At 40.0% G+C, this 23,871-nt stretch overlaps 1 non-coding gene across 1 annotated transcript; it reads right to left on the bottom strand.

Moving 5' to 3' along the window:
- Nucleotides 1-2,788: 2,788 nt before the first annotated feature.
- Nucleotides 2,789-2,929, bottom strand: LOC142443944 (U4 spliceosomal RNA). Its single transcript, XR_012783647.1, has one exon. It is a non-coding gene; the product is annotated as a U4 spliceosomal RNA (small nuclear RNA).
- Between the last annotated feature and the right edge of the window lie 20,942 nt (nucleotides 2,930-23,871).

Raw genomic sequence — 23,871 nt, 5'->3', positions numbered from 1 at the left:
ATGATTGATGCCTGACAGCTGATCTCATAAACACCTCATGATCACAAAGACTGGTGTGTTTCTTCCACGTGAACTTTGCTGCTTCTCACCTAGATGGCGGGTTGCTTATCTTCAAACCTTTAAAACCCCAGAGGTTTGAAGATGTTATATCTTTTTATAGCTGGGCACCATGAGCTTTCTTCACCACATTTGCTTATACACCCATTTTGTTAGAAGGTACGCATCAGAGAATGTCAGGTTATTAGTGCTCTTGTGTCGAGAGAGTACTTGATTAAAGACTCAATGTCCATCTGCTACCTTAGTAATTAACATATAAATATATGTACATATATATATTTCCCTATTGTTATTTATAAATATATTTACATATGTACATGCCTGTATTTAGACCTCTATAAATGTCTTTTGCCTCCTACTTCTTTTCTCTATTTCCTTTTACTTTCCTCTTATCCCACTACCATATTTTCCTTCATTCAGGGCTCAGTAATTCCTTTCAACTCCATTTCCCTTTATTATGCTCCATCAGGCATCCTATACGCTCCTTGCCATCGATTTTAGATCACTTGTTTTTCCCTTGTCCCTGGGTTGGTTGACACCCACCTTCCTTTCCCCTGCCTTCCCCTCTCCCATGTCCCCCTGGAACCATGAGTCTAGTTGTTTTCTCCTCCGGATTGGTTTTCCCACCTATCTTATCCAGATAGACATTCAGAGGCAATAATAGCACAAAAGCAAGACAAAGCAAAACAAAGCAACAAAAGAAAACAACAACAACAAAAAAGAAACCAATGACCAAGCCCCAAAAGCCTGTATTTCCAGGTCTGTTTGCTGGCCTTGAGGAGTGCTTTCTGGTCAAGTCTGATGGGGTGCCATGCCCTGGACCCAAAGTTTATTTTTGGTATCCCCTAGGGATGTCACAGTTATGGTCCCCTTGCTGTTCTGTTGCACACCCTTAATGTTTCACCCTGGTGTGGTGGGTCAGATTTGTCACAATTCCCACACTGTCTCCAGTGTTGTCTCCCATAGCATTATGGGCCAGTGATGGACGTTGGGTTTCATGGTGGGGTCGGCCCTATGGTCCTCTATGTGCATTGGCTACTCTGAGCAGGAATATTGTCCTAGGGGCTTGGTGGTCTAGGATGTGCTCCACTCTTTCTCCTTCCCTCTTCATTTGCTCCTGTGTCTCTGCTCTGATGCGTACCTCTCCCTGAGCTGTAGCTTCAGTGCTGTCCTCTTCGGGGGGGCGGGGGGAATAGGGATTGTCCATGTAGATGGGATTGGGGCCGGCCCGTAGGCCTCTCTATTGGGTCTCTGCTTCATGCCTGTATGTTGTATTCACATCTTGGAGCACTGGGTTGAAGTCTGGTCCCTCTCCTATGGAGATATTAACAATACCCTCCCCTTGGGTGGGATAGTACCCTGTTCTCCCACTACCCATGTCTTTTTTTCTTGCTTTCTCTCCCCCTCCTTTTTAGTTGGCTGCCCTATGTATCCCTGGATGGGGTCTGACCCCTGCCATAGTGCCTAGATCTCATCCCTGAAATGTGACTTTTCCCCTATTTGTGCCCATTCCATTGCATTTTTAAGCTCACCTCAGAGGACTCATGTTGTACTTGTCCTTTTGTGCTTGGGTTAATTCACGTAGCATGATTTCCTCCAGTTCTTCCCATGTGGTGTTGTGCTTCATGTGTTCATCGCTGCTTTAAGGGATGCACCGCACTCCACTGTATGTATGTACCACCATTTGGTAATCCATTCATCTGCTGATGGAAATTTGGTTTGTTTCCAACTCCTTTTTCATTATCATTAACAACATTTTACTTGATTGTGATAATAGTGATATTGTTCAATAATTTCCACATTTTATTGAGTCAACTTTCTTTGGAAGGTGCACGAATCTGAATTTCCTCCAGACTCTTGGCCAGGCAGCTGTGTTCTAAATGCCTTGGCAAAGATTAGTGAGTGCTTCCAGGGTTGTTATCATCTTATTGAATAATTTATATTGATATCCATAGATTCCTGGAGTCTTATTTTAGACCAATGCTTTCAGTGCATCTTGGAAAGTTCCTTCAATATCATTACTTCCTAATCATGTGCTACCTCTTGAAATGGTTGATTGTCAAATAGTTCTTTTTGGTATAATGACTCTATTCATTTCCTCTTCTTTTGATGCATCCTGTGTTGTTTAATATTTATTTATCCCATTGACTCCTTCAGTACTTCAACTCAAGGAGTGAATTTTTTTTGCTACATTTCTTTCAGCTTAAAATGTTCTTCTCTTTTGGCTTTGTAGCTGCACGTCCCAGAAAAATTCATATATATATATATATATATATATATATAACTCATATATATATATAGAGAGAGTATATAATCTGATTAAGAGTTAAGATATACATTTCAGCTACTCATTTTGTTTATTTCCATATCATACACTGTGGACTTGTGAAATTTTGGATAGCAATATGAAATACTCTCATACCTCAACTTAAGGAGATTGATGGTAGCACATTATCATGGGTTTCCATAAATGTTGGTAGAGCAAAGGAAGTTGTGGAACTAGAATGAAAAAAGAATAGCATATTCATATAGAGGGAAGATATTGAAAGATGAAAGTAAGTGGAAGATGCATAAATGGTGAAAGACAAAGATGATATCAAATAATCAAATGCATGGCTGAGTAATAAAGGAAATAAGACCCAAAGCAACTATCTCCTTTTAAAAATGTATTTCAACCTTCATGTTCAGGTTGTTGCTGGTTTTTTGTTTTTGTTTTTGTTTTATTGCTCAGTCTCCGTAGAGACTGTCAGAAATTGCCAAAGCCGACTATATTTCAAGTCGTCACGGCGGGGTATTGGGAAAAGTTTTTAATTAGCAATAATTGCGCCTCGGATAAACCTCACTGGCTATAATATTGCCACTGCGCAAAGCTGCTGTTGCTGTTTTGAGAAGTGTCTTAGGTACCCAGCCTAAGCACTCATCTGTTGACTAAAACAGTAACACACAAGTTGCTGCACAAAAGAAAGTGTGGCACTCTGCTTCCAAAAAGCTTTACAGCCTTGGGAACCCCATGGAGCAGTTCTGCTCTGTGCAGTCAGGGCTTTCTGAGTCAGAAATCTACTCAGCTAGCAATGGTTCTGTTTGGAGGGACTAGGTTTGCATCTTGTTTCATTTGTTTTGCTTTTGCCTAAATTGGTACAGGTTGTTCACTGCAGCACCAATAGACATACATTCATTATTGTTATGATATCAAACAGCACATTGTTCACTACCTCAGATTGTCCAAATACTTGAATAATATCCATTACTATAATAGATTTCCAACTTATCAGAGCTGATTAATGCCATATGAGATTAAAATATCAATAAAAATGACTTTTCATCTAATCTATAATGATGTAACTTTTGAAATACGATGTTCCCATCAGAGTTGAAATACTGAAGGAGTCAATAGGATAGATAAATATCAAACAACACAGGATGTATCAAAAGAAGAGGACATGAATACGGAGTCATAATACCAAAAAGAACTATTTGACAATCAACGATGTTTGCATCAGAAAACATGCAAACCACCCTTCAATGAGAATCCAAAGGAGCAGGCTGACAACTGGCCAATGCATCTGGAATAGAAGGAACTCAGACCTGGCCCGGAACAGGTGCAGATCCACCTATATTCTGACCCTGGCTTAACCATTCATAGACATACCGTCATTATATGCACATTTATATTGCAGCTAGCTTATCAATGTCATTATAAAAGAATGAATTCAAGGAAGGAGTATGCACAGTGTACGTTTTCTTATATAAGCTATCTTGCTGTCAATCATTAGGAAAGCCTACCCTAAACACACTCCTACCCTTTCCCACACAGGAGCGATAAGACTATAAAAAGCAGTAACTGATTTCTCCAGTGCTCTTCTTATTCAGGAAGATGAGCCAGTGCTAGGTCTAGAGAATTAATGTACTTTCCTAAAACCTTTCTTATGAGAGCTACTTCAGCGTGTGTGTGTGTGTGTCTGCGCGTGATAGCGTCTACTTGCTTATGTGTGGAGTGTTTTAAATCTTAAGCCTTGTATTACTTCATCTTGACACCAAATCTACTTAGTTAAGATTATCCTATGCATAATGAAGACACTGAAATTCAGAGATGCTAAGTAACTTGCCCAAGGTTAGCCAGCCAGCAAGTGAGAACAGCAAGTTTCAAGTAGGATACCCGGCCCTAACACTCTACCATAGACAACATATGTTCCTGATCATTAAGTCAGACAGCAAACTAAAAAATCAAAGTAACTTTAGATGATTATGGAATCTCCATTTTAGTTTACAAGTTCATTTCTTAAACCATATTTCTTGTCATAGAATTATCTGGAGCAAAATAAACTGGGTACAGGTTGTGATGGGAAATAATGTGAGGCCATTCTTGCTTTGGGAGTCTCTAGCCTATGGTGATGTTATCAGGAGGGAACAGGCCCTAGAAAAGGACATCATTCTTGGTAAAGTAGAGGGTCATCAAAAAAGAGGAAAATTGTCAAGAATATGGAGGGACATCATGGCTATAACAATGGGTTCAAGTCTAATGATGATTGGGAGGATGCCATAGACCTGGGCTGTATTATGTTCTATTGCACGGGGCGTTGCTTTAAGTTAGAACTGACTTGACAGCACCTAACAATAGCTTGAGGATTATATGGCTGACCCTGAAACAGAATTCCCTACTCAAAGTTTAACTTCATGGCCATAGAGAAATTCAGGTTTGGGGCCCAGCTTCGGAGACTTTTCTGCTTTCAAACAGGCTAACTCTGTAAGCATATCATAGCTAGTAATGGCCAAGCACACTAAAGCTACTTGGATCTAGTACAGGAGCACATGCCCCTGAGAGCATTCAGGTATTACTTTTCCTCTCATGTTCAACTGACTTTACTGAAAACCAGTCGTGGAAAATATGCCTTGTAACTGTTCTGAAAGGGTACCCAGTTCAACTGAAAGAAGACTGAGCAATTCACCAGTGGGCACATGCAATTATGTGAGAGTTATCCACCACCTTGGAGAACTTTAAATGACGTTAGCAGTAATTATGGCTGTGAGACTTAAATAAACAACATTGCTTCTACATTTGTCAAAGAAAGGGGTTGGAGTGGGAACCCAATTATTCCTATCCAATCCAGATTTTGATTAAATTTTCTTTTGGTTCAGTTCTACTACCTAAGATTTCCCTGCTTTAAGATAGGTTACCACATAAAATTTCCCAGCTATTAATGAGCTCTTACTTGTAAAACAAAGAAGAATCTCTGACTCTATGAGTCTAGGACCACCTTGTAGTTTATCAAATAGCAATATTTCAGTTGGTTGGCTTATGTTTAGACTATGTAAGAATGCAAAAATAAATAAATCATGTGCAATGCATTTCACATGCAGTCGAAAGAACCTATTTTGTTTTGAAACCTCCCTAATTATTCACACAGTTTGGCAAATATTCATAATACTGCAGCAGTGGAAACTAATGCAATAAAACAAATTTCACACATTTTCATTTTCTGTGAAAACGGCTCTTCCAATTCCCTTTCTTAGTGTTTACTTTACAGTTCATTAGGAAATGTTTAATCTCTAACAAACTGTATTCAAAGCAGCATATTTTCTGTTCCTTCATATTACATCATCGCCGAATAATAATTTTGAAGGTGTTATTGAAAGAAAGGAAGTAAGTTTGGAATAGGACCTGGTTTTGCAAATTTCTAATTTTCAGAAAAGAAACTCAAGGCCAGAACTAAGCTTCAGGGAAGAAACGGAAAAGGCAGACCCCGCACATGGGCCGGGGGTGGGGTCGTCACATTGTGGGGCAGGGTGCGAAGGTGAGAATCACAATATGTCAGGTTAATATAATAGCACAAAGTGTTCTTGCGTTGATGAAGTGAGTACTTGACTAGAGGCCCAAATGTCCATTTGTTGCCTAATACTAAACCTATAAATATACATTCATGCGGATTTCACAAAATTAAATTGTTTCCTAGACATAATTTTCCTAAAGATGATTATACAAAAGTTATGCACCAGGAGTATATAGAATCAAAGAAATGGTAGTATCCAGGGTTCTGCTTGAATATGTCATGATAAACATGGTTTGTGATATAGTAACCCCCAGTCTTTTCCACTCATTTTTTATTCGTTAATATGGAGCGGAAAGAGTTTCTGTGTAATGCGTATGATGGTGTGATAGTTAGGGTTTTTGTGGCAACGTGGCCCCTGTAAGGACGTGTGGGTAAGGAGGTGTGGGCGGAGTTTAGCCTGTCCATCAGGTCACAACTTGATCAGGGGGTGATGATATAAATGACTCTCCAAGGCCAGATTCGTCCTCTTTCTTCCTGATTAGCTGCTCTCCCTCAACTGTGTGCTGTGCTGCTATGGGCCAAGCCAACCAATGGAGTATGGTGGATCATGTCCACCTTGCTGTGCATTGCTGTCTTGAGGCTCCATCTCAACCTTCTTCATTACACTGCTGCCCCACATCTTATCTTCCTGCTGTTACCGCCCCACCTTGCCAAGTCTGCTGCCTGCGGGTCAACTCTGCTCTTGTTGCCTGCAGGCAGACTCCCACACCTCCCACCAGCCACTTTTCTGTCTGCTTCCTTGACCTTGGACCAGTGGCTGGCATGAGTAGGAAGGATCTTCAGTATATTAACTGTCCCATGAAAGTGAGATGGACAGAGCCTTCTGCACTGCTGTTTAATTAACTGTTATATTTCTTCTAGCTATATAAACCCATTCTTTAATCAATATAATTATAAATGTCCCTGGCTTTGATTATTTAGAAAACCCTGCCTATCACAGATGGGTAACCACAGTCTTTTTCAGGGCGGGGTTATTTTCAGAAAAACTTACTGTACAAATGTCAGTATATGTGAGTCAGAGTCTGTTTATTTGGAAAACTCCAATATTGATAGCCAGTGGACCTCTTTCACTGTCATTACCAATCTTCCATTGGTAGTATTGCTATGACCAGGTTTCAATAGCTCACTCAGACTAAGAATGATGAAGAAAGATCACCACCAATCATGATAGGCAGCATTTCCCCCATTGCATAGGGGGTTATTTTGAGTTAAGAGTTAGCGCTACCACAGGTAAAACTGGGGAGCCTTGGTGGTAGGGTGGTAACACATTAGACTCCTAACATCAAGATCAGAAGTTTAAACCACCAGCAGCTCTGCAGGAGAAAGAAGGGGCTCTCCACTCATGTAAAGAATTAGTCGCAGAAACCCACAGGGCCATTACGTGTTGGAATCTCCTCGATGGAAGTGAGTTTATTTTGTGGAAAAACAAAAATGACTAACACAGCTCAATTATTTTCAAAGAATAAATTGCATTTGAAACACCATTTATTGATAAATATATTTCATGTTCCTACCAAAGGAATATTCATCAAATATCCACCTGGAAGTCCAGATTGGAATTTTGAATTCTCCATGTTCCAAAATTGCATTGTGGGAAGAAAACCAGGATCTGTGTTCTCAGCTGTGAGGTTTCTGGAAACTTATTTTCCAAATATACTCTAATTTTCCAACATTGCCCCAAGAATATGCAGTTCATATCTGAACAGAATATGCTCTTATTTTGGAAATAAAGGAGGTATATACATATTTTGGAAAGATGTTCATCCAAAATAGTTTCAGCACTTAAAAGAGTAAGTTTTATTTGTTTGAAAATTCACTTAAAAGAATCAGGCCATGCCTGAAAGTAACCAGATATATGAGAACTAACCAGACTCAAATGAAAGCTGGGCTTAAACAAAGATTGTTTGGCTCTCAAATGTCTTACCATTGCCACATGCAAGTGTAAGTTACATTTTATGGTGCTGTCTCAGCTTTTTATGGTACACTATAGCCTTTAAAATTTTTTCTAAATTGCTTCTGTATGGAAAAGTCCAAATTCAATGTTCTTTCTTGGGCCTTTTGTTGTTTTCTCATTCACTTATTATTTAGCTGGTCCACCAGCATCTATTCTTTACAAGGTACTCTTTCAAGTATAAGGGGTCCTTAGGGGGGACAAATGGTCAAGTGTTGAACAACTAACCCAAATGTTGGCAATTCAAAACTATTCAAAGGTGCCTCAGAAAAAAAGCCTGGTGATGTGCTTCTAAAACGGTCACAGTCTTGAAGGCCCCTGGGAGGGTCCTCTATTCTGCATACTTTCAGAATCTACTCAACCTCAACAGCAACCAACAACAATTTTCAGTTATGAAAGCTAAGCAAGATGAAAAAGATACACGTTAGCCTGTAAGAGTCTTGAGCTTATTGTCAGTTGTATTGAGCTTATTATCAGTTGACATTGGCAGTTCCATGTTAGCACAACTGAATGTTGTTCAGTCTGGCACCATCTTCACTATCATTGTTAAATGCAGTTAAGTACTTAATATGGACCTTCTAGCTATAGTTCTTGCTTTCATGATATGTTGTCAATTCTAGCCCCTATACCTATGCGGTTATCTATTATGCTTAAGAGAGAGGATTATGACAGGCTCATCTTCCAAGCTTCCACCTTACTAAAGGGTGTAACTCAAGCACCACCTTTTGTTTCCCAGTTGACACAAGGCAAAAACTCCTCCTCCACCAAAGCCATTTTTGTGACCCCTCCTTCCCAACTGAGTATGCAAAGAAGCAAGTGAGACTTACTTTCGTGTTCGAACATTTACCTCTCATGTCAGGATCCTGCATCTAGCTTGCGTCTGACTGACCTCTGGTTCTCGGGATTTGAGTTTCTATGACTTAACCTGATCACACCACCTTCTACAGCCTAGTGAAGAGGATCCTCCAGACTGAACTTCAGATATGAGACTGACAAGCACCCAAAACCACATGAGCCATTTCCTTAAGCATTTGTGAGCTGTGAGATGTAGTGGTGAATTTCAGAACCCTTGGATGTGAGGGAATATACCAAGGTAAGGCGCTATGGTTGATATTGAAGATAATGAAGTGATATAGCATTTTGGACAGTTGGATGATTCGGGCATCTTTCATCTCTATCCCATTGAGATTAGAGTTTTATTAATTTTTCTAAATAAATTATTCTCATACCCTGGTAGATTCAAGGGCATTGTTGTAGCCACTATATATTTTGAGTACCTTCCATGCTGGAGGGCTGCTCTTCCAACACTATTTGCTAGATAATTCTGTTTATATTCATAGGAGTTTTCACTGGACAATTTTTTGTAGAAGAGAATTTGCCAGTCTTTTCTTTCTAGTCTATTAAGTCTGCTAAAACTAGCACACTATACACCCACGGTGACACTGGCGATGTTCTGAATAGCAGCAGGATAGCACCTGGCTCCATAGCAATATGGCACATTTAGCAGAGAGGTGGTGGTTATCTGGCCCATCTAGGGTTAAACTCTTTGCATCTGATACTACTATAAAAATGACTCCAGTTTTTCTCACAGAAAATGAAAACACAATATTTTACAAGGACTTCATGAAAATAAAGCCTAATAAGAAGAGTTTAGCTTCTGATATATGGGAAATCAACATTTCCAAGGAGGTCAGAAAGTCACTTAATGCTATTATGAGTTATTAAGCTTATCTTCTCCTCTGGGTAACTAATTGTACCAAATGCTCACTATGAGCAGATCTCATTTGTAAGTTGATTGCCTTATTTATTCCCCATAAAAACAACAAGAGTCTACATAGAAGGAGAACCCCTGCTCCCCCTGTGATCTGAGCCTAGAAGCTTTGGAAGAATCCCATAGCTCTTTAGACATTGTTCCTTGCTAGAAAAGGGTCTAATTCTATGCTCTCTACAGTGTGTGACTCCATGTTGTTGCTCAATAAATGCTAAATACCAATAATGACTGTGGTGGTAATCAGAATTTCTTTTGATATAAACTATTTTGTCTCAACCTTGTTTTTACCCTGTGTCTTCTAGTAATTGCCTGGCATTTTCCCTGCTGTTCTTGTCTTTTTTAATTACATCCCACTGACATGACTCTTAAAGCATCTTAAGCCAAATGGAAGAAAGGCTTAAAGCTTTCCACACAAAAGGAGCAGCAGGAAGCAGGTGCCTAGCAGTCAGAATAATGAACTCAACAGTAAAGCGCAGGGCTTTGCTTTCATTTGTACCAAGGAGAAGGAGAACACAGGGGAGAGCGAGAATTCAAGGGAGGGGAGGAGAGGAATTAGCTTGTATTAATGTGAAGATGGTGGAAAACCAACCTTTCTCTCATTTCAGCTTTGTTAGAGAAAGTTAGATCCCTGGCATTTCCATGTCTAAGAGCTCAGTTGCCAACAGAAATGGAGGTTGGCGTAAGGGAAGCATGTGGCAGGCTGCTTCCATAAGGATTCACAGTAGGGAAACTCAGTGGGGAGGTCCTTCTAAGTCCTATGAGACCACTGTGAGTCAGAATCAACTCAACAGCAGTGGATGCAGGGGTGGAATAGAGTCAGTTTTCACCGGTTAGGTAGAACTGGTTATTATTAAAAATTGGTTATTAAAATGGTACTTATATTCAAAGTTCTATCTATGATGAGCAGCCGCCCAAGGTGGAAATCCCCAATTTACATTCCTTACTTTTTAAATGTTCATCTGCACTTCAGTGTATTCTAAAAAAAACCCCCAAACTTAGAGCTATTCTTGTATTGATTTGTTCAATAAAACTCATCATTATTTTGATGAAATACTTCATTTTTATTCCCTTGTGTTGGTTACTTCTGTAAATAAACATATAACATGAAGAGTAGTGTCAAATAACCAAGGAGGAAAAGTTGTCATTCATTTTAGCTTTGTGTTATACCCCCAATGTCTTAGTCTGGGTACTTTTAGAGAGACAAATCAACAAAAATTCATGTATAAGAAAGAGTTTTATATAAAGGTTAAGTGCACATCAAGGAAACATCCCAACCCAGTGCTGCCCAAGCCCACAAGTCCAACATTAACCCATTAACCCATATGTTCAACACCAATCCACAAAGTCCTCCTCTATCTCACAAAACACACACTAAGATGCCGACTGTAGGAGGAAAGTCTAATCAGTGAGTGTGTAAACATCTCAGCGCTGGCATGGGTCTTCACATGGCTGCTCCAGCACCCAGGGCTGCATCAGGGTAGTTCCGTGTGGCTTCTCCTCAGGAATGTCTTGCAGGAAGTAAGCCTTGCCAGCTGAAGCAAGGAACTGGCTAAGGAAGCTGCACCCTGGTCTGACCATCACAAAGCAAGAGACCCTAGAACTAGAAACGTGAGGCTCACCAATCCATTTATCCTTTTGCCCTTCAATTAACCCCACATGTGTTTATCGGCCAGGTTGGCACAATAAACTAACTACCTCACCCAAATTCCCACAAGATAGTATGTCTGGATTAAGTAGTTCCTGAAAGTATTCAAGGAGAAAAAAGTATTATCAGAACATCTGCTGTAAGTTTAGCAGAAGTAGAAAGGAGTTTTCAAATTTGAACATAATATGTTCCGAGAGGAGAGGTAACCTGTTTCTAATATATCAAATACAACGACTGCTTTTTCAGTGGCCTACCTCTAAAGGAGTGGGATCCGATTCCTACAGTGAAAAGATGGTTCAGGAGAACCCACACAGTGATGGTGTTAGGATAAAGGTGACGAATGTTGAAAGTGCGCATGCCAATCAAGAAGCAATATGGAAATATCTTAACAGTTTTACTGTTTTTCTGGTATCATTTCATAGTTTTTCATTAGTATTTTAAAACTCTCTTACAACATAATCTAGTTTTGTGTGTTTGTTTTATTGTTCTTATTTATGTATTAACTACGAAATAATAAACTACCTTTTGTGGTAGATCTTTTTTACTCTAAAAACAGTCTTTAGGGAAAAGAGTTAGGTGTTAAATTATTTGAATCCCACTACTGAGTGAGTGAATTAGCTTAGGGAGAGTTTTAGGGTGCTCGCTTGGGGCTGGGGACGTAATGTGACAGATGCATCCAAAACAAGGGTCATATATAAACCTAGGTTCAACACTGATTTCATTTAGAACACAAAATTGATATGTAAAGACCCAAAGTTGAGTCTATTTCTAGACTTAGAGTTTAGGTTGCCTATTAAAAAATTGGACCTAGGGATATAGTAATGGACTTTTCTCCCAAGAACCCTGGACTTCATGAATATAGAGATTATGTTCATTTTTAAAGGATCCCTGAGATGGTAATAGAAGGTGTAGTGCCAACAGTTTGGGGATAAGATGGCCATCGTGGGAGTAGCTAGTGTTACAAAGGTGTTGCTATAACTGTAAAAGAGCCAAGAAAATGAGCGACACCCATCGACTATGTACTATGCTCACCTTTCCTCCGTGCGTCTATCAGTTAGTTGTACTGGGGTGGTTTGTAGGCTGCTGTCATGCTGAAAGCCAAGCCATCAGACATTCAAATACCAGCTTGGTCATCAATGGCCAACAGGTTTCAGCAGTTTCTACTACAAACAGACGAGAAAGAAGGACTAGGTTGTCCACTTCTGCAGTATTAGCCACTGAAAGCCCTATGAGAGGCAGTAATACTGTCAGAGAAAGTGTCACAAGATTAACTGCTCAGGTATCAAGGCATTCTATATCTGACTTGGATGAGCTGCTTCCTTTATGTAAAGTGAACCTTAAAGGCATCTGAAAGGAATGGACAGGGCATGGGGCATAACTTAAAAAAAGTTATGGGACATGGCTTAAAAAAAAGAAGAAACAACGACAAGCATTCATTAATAATCAGAACACGCGATGTATGAAATATGAATTTAGGAAAATTGGAAGTCATCAAAATTGAAATGGAACACATAAAGATTGATATCCTAGCTATCAGTGAATTGAAATGGACTGGTATAGGCATTTTGAGTCTGACAGTCACATGGTTTGCTATGCCAACTATGGGAAGATCAAGAAGAGGGATGAAGAATTTATCACCGAAAGAATATTTGGAGATGCATTGACATACCCTGTTGTCAGTCATACGATAATATCTATAAGCTTATAAGGGAGTTCAAAATCAAGAAAGGTGGATGTAAGTGGTGTATCCTCCCCCCCCATAATTATTCTAGTTACTGCTGCAAACATTGTTGAATGGCATTCAATAAAATTTTACTTGAATTTGATATCAACGATATTGCTTTATAATTTGCTCATTCTGCTGGTTTGTCTTTCTTTGGAATGGGTAAAATATGAATCTTTTCCAGTCAGTTGGCCAGGTAACTAGCTGTCTTCCAACTCCCTTAGCACAGATGAGTGAATGCATCTTTTACAAGCTTGCTGAACTATTTAAATTGGTATTCCATCAATTCCTGCAGCCGTGCTTTTGGCTAAAGCTTTCAGGACACCGTTGACACCTTTCTCCGTATCACTGGCTCGTGATCAGACACACTACGGCTGCAAATGGAGGGCTTCCAACTAATTCTTTGTGGGGCAGCGGCTGTGCATCTTCTTTTGATGCTTCCTGCATCGTTCAATATTTTCCCATTGAATTTTTCAATGCTGAAAATCAAGGACATAATTTTTCTTCTCTTATTTCAGTTTACGATATGCTGAATCAAGTTGTAGGTTTCATCAGGGCTATACTTCACCCTGACTGGCTCAACTACTCCTTGGGAAACCTCTGCAAGGGGAGGGCCAATTGTCTAGAGATGGGCTTTAGGACTCCACTCTGCCATCCCCCTCATTCACATAGATGTAATTTTTGGTTCTGAGTCTTTGATGGGTAATACCTAATCCAAATAACACTTCATGATCACACAGGCTGGTGTGCTTCTTCCATATAGGCTTTGTTGCTCCTCAGCTAGATGATCACCTGTTTACCTTCAAGTCTGAAAAAGGGGACTAGATACGGATGCCCCTTGTCCCCACTCCTATTTAATATCATACTGGAGGTCCTAGTTAACAACTTAAGACAAAGAAAAGACATCAAAGGTATTCATCTGGGGAAGAAAGACATGAAACTATCATTCTAATATGATATGATTCTATACATCAAAAATCCCCAAGACTCCACAAATGGAGTGTTGGATGTGACAGAGGTATATGGCAGAATGGCAGGATATAAGATCAACACATAGAAGTCTATTGGACTGCTATATACATCAGACAAGGTCACAGAAGAGGCTATTAAAAAGGTAGTACAACTGAAGCACAAATTGAAATATCTAGGGATATACCTGACTAAAAAACAAACTATCTGTAGGAGGAAAACTATAGAACATTATTACAAGAAAAGAAGAGTGACCACAACAAATGGAAGAATATCCATGCTCAAGGATTAGAAGACTGAATTAGTTAATTTATAGTGCCAACCTGGCTGATAAATATATGTGTGGTTAATAGAAGGGTGGAGAGATAAATGGCTCAGTGAGCCTTGCCTTTCTAGTTCTCAGGTCACTTGTTTTCTGATGGTCAGACCAAGGTGCAGCTGCCTTAGACAGTTCCCTGCTTCAGCTGGCAAGGCTCACGCCCTGCAAGAGGAGAAGCCACATGGACCTACCCTGATGCAGCCCTGAATGCTGGAGCACCCGTGTGGAGACCCCTGATAGTGCTGAGATGTTTACACATTCACTGACTCAGCTTTCCTCCTGCAGTTGGCATCTTAGTGTGTGTTTTGTGAGATGGAGGAGGACTTTGTGGATTGGTGTTGGACATATGGCTTAATGGGCTAATGTTGGACTTGTGAGCTTGGGCAGCACTGGGTTGGGATGTTTTCTTGATGAGCACTTAACCTTTATTTAAACTCTCTCTTATACATGAGTTTCTGTGGATTTGTTACTCCAAAGTACCCAGACTAGCACTAAGACTCAATTAAGTAAAGATATCAATTCTACCCAAGGCACTACATAAGTTTAATGCTATCCCAATACAAATACAATCATCCTTCTTCAATGAAATGGAAAAGCTGATTACCAACTTCATATGGAGAGGGAAGAAGCCCAGAATTAGCCAAAAATTCCTCAAGAAGGACAAAGCGGGAAGGCTTGTTCTACTGACTTTATCACCTATTATACAGCCACAGTGGTCAAAACAGTGTGTTACTGGTACAACAACAGATATTCAGACCAAAGGAAAAGAGCTGAAAACCCAGAAATAAAAACATCAGCATACAGACAACTGATTTTTGATAAGGGCCCCAAAAATATCAAATGCCCTCGTCAATAAGTTGCGCTGGAAAAAAGGGCTCTCTACCTGCAGAAAAAGGAAGCAAGACCCTTACCTCGCTCCATGTACAAGAATAAACACATGGTGGATCACAGACCTTGAGGCAAACCCCCAAACTATTAGGACTATTCATGAGGAAATTGAAACAAACCTGAGAACCTTGGCACAGGGAATACATAAGCTAGCAGAAATGGGGAAGGGTACAAATATAGAGGAGTCGCAAATTGGCAAGTGGGATATACTGAGGATAAACACCTGTGTACAGCGAAATAATTCACCAAGGGAGTATTGAGAGCCCACGGACTGGAAGACATATGAGCAATGACACATCAGACAAAGGCCTGATTGTTAAAATCTCCTGGACTCTGCTAGCCTACAAAAGAAACAAAACTAACTGTCCACTAATGAGGTGGGCAAAGGACCTGAACAGAAGTTTAACAGGGGCAAAAATCCAAATGGCCAATAAATATATTAGAAAATGTTCCAGATCATTAGCCATAAGAGAAATGCAAATTAAAACAAGATACCACATAACATCTTAAAAGATAGCCTAATTAAAAAAATCAGAAATTAACAAGTGTTGGAGGGGCCGTGGTCAAATAGGAATTCTTGTCCACTGCGGGTAGACCTCTAGGTATGTGCAACCACTATGGAAATTGATTTGGTGATATCTAAAACAGGCGAAAATTGAGCTGCCATACAACCAAGCAATCCCCCCTACTGGACATATAAGAGGCAAGAAACAAACCACAGCCAAACATCTGTGTTCCATTGTTCATCATGGCACAGTTCATGATTGCAATCAGTTCTAAATGACCCAAATTTCCATCAACAGAGAATGGATAAAAAAACCTGTGATGTATACATACAATGGAGTACTAAGCATCCCTAAAACACAGCTATGGACACATGAAGCACATAGCCACGTGGGAAGAACTGCAAGAAATTATTCTAAGTGAAGTAAGCCAACACAAAAGGACAAGTACAACCTGAGTCCACTGAGGTAAGCTTAAAAAACATGGAGCATAGGGGAAAAGTTACTATATACATACATTGCTGGGGTGAGGTCCAGATACTATGGCAGGGACCAAACCCAATTGAGGGATACATATGGCAGCCATCTAAATAGGAGGGGGAAAGAAAAAAGACATGGGTAGAAGTGGAGCAGGGCACTATCCCACCCAAGGGGAGGATATGGTTTTATCTCCATAGTAGAGGGAGAGAAAGACCAGGCTTCAACATGATGCACCAAGACATGAATACAACATACTGGCATGTATCAGGGGACCAATAGAGAGGTCTGCGGAGCCAGTCCCAATCCCAAATATGTGGAACCCCACCTCCTGCCCCCATGAGAATGAACTTCAGAGGAGAGCCCTGGGCTACAGCTTGGGGAGAGGTGTGTGTCTGAGTAGAGCACAAGGGAGGTATGGAAAGGGATGGAGAGGAAGGGGAGGATATCCTGGCCCACCAAGGACATAGGACAATATTCCTGCATGGAGCAGACAACACACAGAGAGGACCTGCCACACCATGAGACATAATGTCCTTCACTCAACCATAGGGTTGTGGGGGACAACACTGGAGACACAGAGTGGGAATTGTGCACAGTCTGATACCATCACATTGGGGCAAAACACTAAAGGAATGCAACAGAGCAGCAATGGGCACAAAGTGATGAAATCCCTCGGGGATACCAACAATAGTCTTTGAGATAGAGTGTGGCACCCCTCAGACTTGCCTGGAAAACACTCATAAAATGCCAACAAAAAGACCTTGAACTATTTATAGCCTTTTCCATTTTTGTCCGTTGCTTTCTTTTTGTTGTTGTTTTGTTTTCTTTTTGTTTTGCTGGTCTTGACATCCTTTGTTGTTTTGTTTGGCTTTGTCTGTTTTTTTGCGCTTATTAATGTCTCTAGATATAATAGGTGGGAAAAGAATGGGACCAATAGTTCCAGGGCACATACAGGAGAAGGGGAGGTGGGAGAAAGAAGGGGTAGGGACCAACCGAGGGACAAGGGAACAACAAGTAAACTAAAATAAATGGAGAGAAAGGCGTAGAATGCTTAGTGGAGCTTAATCAAGGACAATGTAGCAGTGAGGAATCACTAAGCCAGAATGAAGGCTGAACATGATGGTTGGACAAGAGGAAAGTAAAAGGAAATAGACGAAAGAACCAGGAGGCAAAGGACATTTGTAGAGGTCTGAATACAGGCATGTACATATATATAAAACGAGATGGGGACTAGATCTATGTACTCATATCTATGTAAAGAATTAAGATTGCAGATAGACATTGGGCCTTACCTCAAGTACTCCCTCAGCACAAGAACACTCTGCTCTAATAATCTGGCATTCTGTGATGCTCACCTTCCATACACAATCGCTGAAGAAAAAAATGAGTGCATAAGCAAATGTGTTGAAGAAAGCTGATGGTACCTGGCTATCAAAAGATATAGCATCTGGTGTCTTGAAGGCTTGAAGATAAACAAATGGCAATCTAGCTGAGGAACAATAAAGCCCACATGGAAGAAGCACACCAGCTTGTGTGATCATGAGGTGTTGATGGGATCAGGTATTAGGCATCTAAGAACCAGAACAAAATCATTGCTCAAGGAACACAAACTTGTCATTAACAATTGTCATGTGAATTGGTGGTTTGGTGGTAGTGGCATGGAGTAGGGACACAATGCCCATCTGTAAACAATAGGACATCCCTTCGCAGAGGGGTTATAGGGAAGAGATGAACCAGTCAGAGTGCAGTATAGCACTGATGAAATTCACCACTTTGCTCTAGTTCTTTGGTGTTTCCTTCCCCTCACTATCATAACTTCAATTCTACCTTAAAAATAGGCTTAGACCAGAACATGCACAGTGCTACAGATAAGAGCCCACAACATAGGGAATCCAGGATAGATAAACAATCACAAGGCTCAATCTATAGGTCCCTGCCAGGAAGACAAACAACAGAAGTAGGTGAGGGGTGACGGAAGACAATATAATATATGAAAATAATAATCAATAATTTATCAAGGGTTAATGAGGGAAGGTGGGGGGGGAGGGAGAGGGAAGAAATGTGGAGCTGAAATCAGGGGCTTAAGTGGGAAGAGAATGCTTTGAAACGATGATGGCAGCATATGTGCAAATATGCTTGACACACTGGATGAACGTATGGATTGTGATCATGGATTTAAGAGCCCTCAATAAAAGTATTTAAGAAAAGAGAAAGAACATTTAGGACCTTCCAAACGATGAAGAGAAGACCTAGCAAAAAAAGGAGTTGTTTTCCTAAATATTAACAAAATTCCTATTAAATTCAGACATCCCTCTGGAGGATTTTCCTCATTCATACCTCATTCAAAGTGGCTGTTGACTCAAAAAACTTAGAACCTAATTAAGTTGATGAATCAGGTCAGGCAATAGGCTGCCAATTCAAGTCCCAATAGCCGAACATCTGGCACAGGCAAGCCAGACAGAAGAACCTGAGCAAAGCAGTGAACTTTTTCAAATTGGCTGAGCACAGTTCACGATGGCGTCCTGGGTCCTCAGCCTTTGGCTTTCTGAGGAAGTTAACTGGTTTTCTCATTGACGTTTGTCACTATTGACTCCGTACGGGTCATCTGTGCATGCACAGTTGGGCCAAGTCCAGTCTCAGCCAATTCCATAATTCCAATCTCCTGCTTTTCTCAATTAAGCAGGGAGCTGGCAGTTTGCCCATTAAGGGGACAGCTTAAAAGCAGAAGCTATTTTTGTTGTTTTAACACAGATATCAAAGACAGTTCATTTGCACTCCATACCCCTAAAGACACCATCCCTCTAGGAAAATGGGGACTCAAAATATATCTCACGTTACTCCTGCCTCATTAGCGTGACAGATAACTCAGTATAAAATGGGACTAAAACTGCAGATGCAGAGCCTAGAATTTATAACACATCACAAAACAGAGGTGTATGGATAGAAGGACCATGTTATGACAATTGTTAATGACAAGTTTGTGTTCCTTAAGCAATGAATTGGTAAGTTCCTATTCTTGCTCCGAAAACCAACTATTTCTCCAGTTTTCTAATGGTTCTGTGAATCATGTCATATCCCTTAGTTACTCCCTTCCTGTTTAAAATCACAAGAGTTGTTGTCTTCAACTAAAGGTTTGATAAATATATATAGATTACTATATTATATTGGACAACCTATCTACTTCAAACACTGAAAATGCCACTCAGATATTTTTCAGAAAATAAACCAATGTTGTCATTAATAATGAAGTTCACAGGATATAAAAGAATAACAAAGAAAGTAACTTCAAAGGTACAGGAAGTAAATATAGAAGCCAATCCTAATAAGCCTATTTATAATTAGCGTCTGAGACAGAAAAGAAAAATGCAAAGAAATCTATGTATATGATTCTAAGTTAACAGATGGAAAATTGTTGCATAACAAGGACAGTTGCACCAGGGTTTCAATTTTTCAATTTGTGTGAATCCAGGAAATGCCTCCCATTGCAAAATCCATTGTGTGAAGTGTATGGAAGGAATTTGATATGTTTCAGTCATCTGCATAAATTAACACAATTTCTGATAGGAAAGTCTATCTAAAAACAGGAAATCAATCTTGCACAAATTAAAATTTAAAAGGAAGCACATAAAACAGACCATTTAGAGGCTTTAAAAGTCTAAATGTTTTTATCCCATCCTAATTCATTTCAGCCAAACAAATGCTCATCCAGCCAATTCATGTGTGCTCAATAAGGGCCTATCAGTCTGGAAAAATCAGAGCAACTGTCACCAAACTAGAAAATCATGTAGGAAATAATGTTTTCCTCTTTTCAATCTAGCTTCAGATGATCTGAAGAAGAATTAATCATTTCATGCAAGCTAAGTGGCAGACCCTGCATTGCCTACTTTCTACATAACATTCTACATATTTAGAACATGAAGCTTAGAGAAAATTGACATCACACCAATATTAAGGGGACAAATCTGAGTTTCATACAATTAATTGTCTGAACCCCAAACCCTACTGTCTCCTTGTGACACACCATCTCTGTAAAGATGTGACAGCCTCAGGTGTTAGCCTAAATCTTGATGAGATTTTGAGTGTCCAAGATTTCACTCTTTCCTTGAAAAGATGTTATACAGGAAAAGATCAGTTCAGTGATTCATTTTTCCATCAGTAGCTTGTACTTCATGATTTATTCCTGCAGGCACTGAGACCAGGTTTTCCTCTTCCTTGATTTCTCTGAGACCAGTTCTCCTGAATCAATCTCAGTTTTCTATGCTCAACACTCCAAGCATCTCCTTCCTGCATTTCAAGAGAGGAACCTTGGTACTGTGGGTCAAGCATTGGGCTTCTAAGCACGAAGTCAGCAACTTAAGCCTGGCAGTGACTCTGCAAAGAATTAGTGTCTCAGAAACCTCAGAGGCAATTCTGCTCTGTCCTAAAAGGTCACTATGAGTTAGAACGGACTTGATGGCAGGGAGGGTTGGCTTTTGAATTTCTGGAATTAAATCTATGAACTAATTCATAATGTTTGATTTAGTTCCATTTGGACACTGCTATCCTCTTAGGGTTGAGCTTTAACTCTCTCTTACAAGTATTTAGACTGTGGAGGACAAAGGAAAGTGTATTTTATTCAGCCTTGACTCTTTTTCTGTCACTTCCATCAAGTTCTTTCTCTTGGGGTTTAAATTAAGTACTCCCAAAATATCCAGTGCAATGGGACAGGCATAACTCTTACTCCATCTAAAGCATGTTTTCAGTATATATCTAAATATATAACGCCCTACAGAACAAGAAAATGAAGTTTAGAGAGAATTGATATTACACAGCTATCAGCTATTTAAGGGAATAAATCTGGATTTCATGCCATTATTTCTTGACACTTAACAACAAAAATGGTGGAGATAATTAGTCTACAGTGGACATAATGTCTGCAAAATGAAATTAATTCAGGAAGTAGGCAATATATGGAGAAACAACAGTTTGTAGAGACAATCCTTAAGGGGAGCATGATAGACATCAACAGGAGCCGGTTAGACAATATGACATGGTAAAAGAACTCACAAAACCAAATTAGTCTAGACTCCATTGTCTTTCAGATCACTAACTTCCTTCTCCTCAAAGATCAGGTTCAACAATGTTAAGAGTCATGCACAAAAATGGACCTAAAAAGTCACCTAAAGGGTGATGAGAGAGTTAGATTATTGTGCCAACCTGGCCCATAAACACGTGCAGTTAATTGAAGGGCAGAGAGATAAATAGCTCAGTGAGCCTCACCTTTCTAGTTCTCAGGTTTCTTGCTTTCTGATGGTCAGACCAGGGTGCAGCTGCCTTATTTAGTTCCCTGCTTTAGCTTGCAAGGCTCACTTCCTGCAAGACATCCCCGAGGAGAAGCCAAATGGATCTGCCACGATGCAGCCCTGGGTGCTGGAGCAGCCGTGTGGAGACCCCTGCCAGCGCTGAGATGCTTACACATTCACTGACTCGATTTTCCTGCTGCAGATGGCATCATAGTGTGGGTTTTGTGAGATGGAGGAGGACATTGTGGATTGGTATTGGACATGTGGGTTAATGTTGGACTTGTGGGCTTGGACAGCACTGAGTTGGGATGTTTTCTTGATGCACACTTAACCTTTATATAAAACTGTGTCTTATACATGAGTTTCTGTGGATTTGTTTCTCTAAAGTACCCAGACTAACACAGATGATTCAGTACTAACCTGGGATTCGAACTATAAATAAAAGAGTTGTATGCATGCTCTACTAGTTAAGCATCCCAGGTAACCTTGCTACCGATGCCATTTCAAATTTCCAGACTCAAATATGGCACAAAGCTGCACACACACCTACTGAAAGTGGGAGCCAGGAAAGAGTTTGTTAAAATCGTATGACTGCACAAACTGCCCCAACCAGAAACCTTTCCCCAAGAAACACATACAGACTCTTCAATTAACAACCCTACCCAAACCATTTACTTTGTAAGCCTGAAAAGCCTCCATGGCCCATGACTATAGGTCTGTGTTCTCTAATAAATGCCTCAACACAACTTTGACTACCTAGTCGTTTTGTCCACGCCTGTCTCTGAGAATAAGAACAAGAAAGAATGAATAAATTATTGTGTATACATGAATCCCTGGAGACACGGTGAGCTCCTTGAGGGATAAAGATGAGGCTGGCTGCTCCCACAAAGAGTTGTTATTGCCAGTCACCCTATGGAGGAATGCCGTGAATTAACATGGACTAAATGACAGTGGGTTTGGTTTACATTTATAGGCACCAAAGAAACTTATCTCTAGTGTAAATTATTGCATCATTAACAAGAGCCATTTTAAAAAATAATCTTTCTTGGGACACTCGTACAACTCTTATCACAACCCATAAATTCATCCATGTGTCAAGAACATTTGTACATTTGTTGCCATCATCATTTTCAGAACATTTTCTTTCTACTTGAGCCCTTGGTATCAGCTTCTCATTTTCCCCTCCTTCCCCCACCCTCCCTCCCTCATGAACCCTTGATAATTTATAAATTATTGTTTATTTCATGTCTTACACTGACTGATGTCTCCCTTCACCCACTTTTCTGTTGTCCAAGCCCCCCTGGGAAGGGATTATAAGTAGATCATCGTGGTTGAATCCTCCTATCTCCCCCCACCTTCCCCTTTTCTTCCTGGTATATCTACTCTCAATATTGGTCCTGAGGGGTTGATCTTTCCTGTATTCCCTGTGTTTCCAGCTCTCATCTGTACCTGTGTACATGCTCTGGTTGAGCCAGATTTGTAAGGTTGAACTGGAGTCATTATAGTGGGGATGGGGTGGGAGCATTAATGAACTAGAGGAAAGTTATATGTTTTATTGGTCCCATACTGTACCCTGACTGGCTCTTCTCCTCCCTGCGACCCTTCTGTAAGGGGATGTCCAGTTGTCTACAGATGGGCTTTGGGACTCCACTCCGCACTCCCCCTCACTCACAATGATATGATTTTTTGTTATGGGTCTTTATGCCTGATACCTGATCCTATCGACAACTCATGACCACATAGGCTAGTGTGATTCTTCCACGTGGGATTTGTTGCTTCTCAGCCAGATGGCCACTTGTTTATCTTTAAGCATTTAAGACTCCAGATCCAATATCTTTTGATAACCTGGCACCATCAACTTTTTACACCACACTTGCTTATGCACCCGTTCTGTCTTCCATGATCGTGTCAGGAAGGTGAGCATCATAGAATGCCAGGTTAATAGAACAAAGTGTTCTTACATTGAGGGAGTACTTGAGTAGAGGCAACAAGGGCCATTTATGTTATGCTACATATTAGGAAAGCACTTTCATGTCCATGGTCCATTGCACATTGTAAGGTAGTCAATATAAGTGCATCATTTTATTACATGAAACTAAAAGGAAATATTGCATAATTTATTCAATGTCATAGATGGAGCTGGATCTCAAACCTTAGCCATTTGATTCCAAACTTTATCTAATGAATCTGCATTTATAGAAAATATAATAAACTAAACCATGAAATCCTTTCAAGAATATTAGTGAAACTTTCCATTTCTAATGAATTAGCATTGATTAGTATAAATACTTAGATATTAAAATGAAAGTAGAAAAAGAATCATCTTAGGTAAAATGTTATTAATTCTTCTCTAAAGTAAAAGTCAACAGGATTAGTATATATATATTTTTAATTTTACAAATATTTCTTTATAGTTTGGAGGATGGTTTGTCAAAATTGACCATTATATGGGATT

The sequence above is a fragment of the Tenrec ecaudatus genome, chromosome 3 (genome assembly GCF_050624435.1).
Source record: "Tenrec ecaudatus isolate mTenEca1 chromosome 3, mTenEca1.hap1, whole genome shotgun sequence".
NCBI lineage: Eukaryota > Metazoa > Chordata > Mammalia > Afrosoricida > Tenrecidae > Tenrec > Tenrec ecaudatus.
Note: the sequence above shows the minus strand (reverse complement) of the source record. Positions and strands in the feature narration are given on the sequence as shown.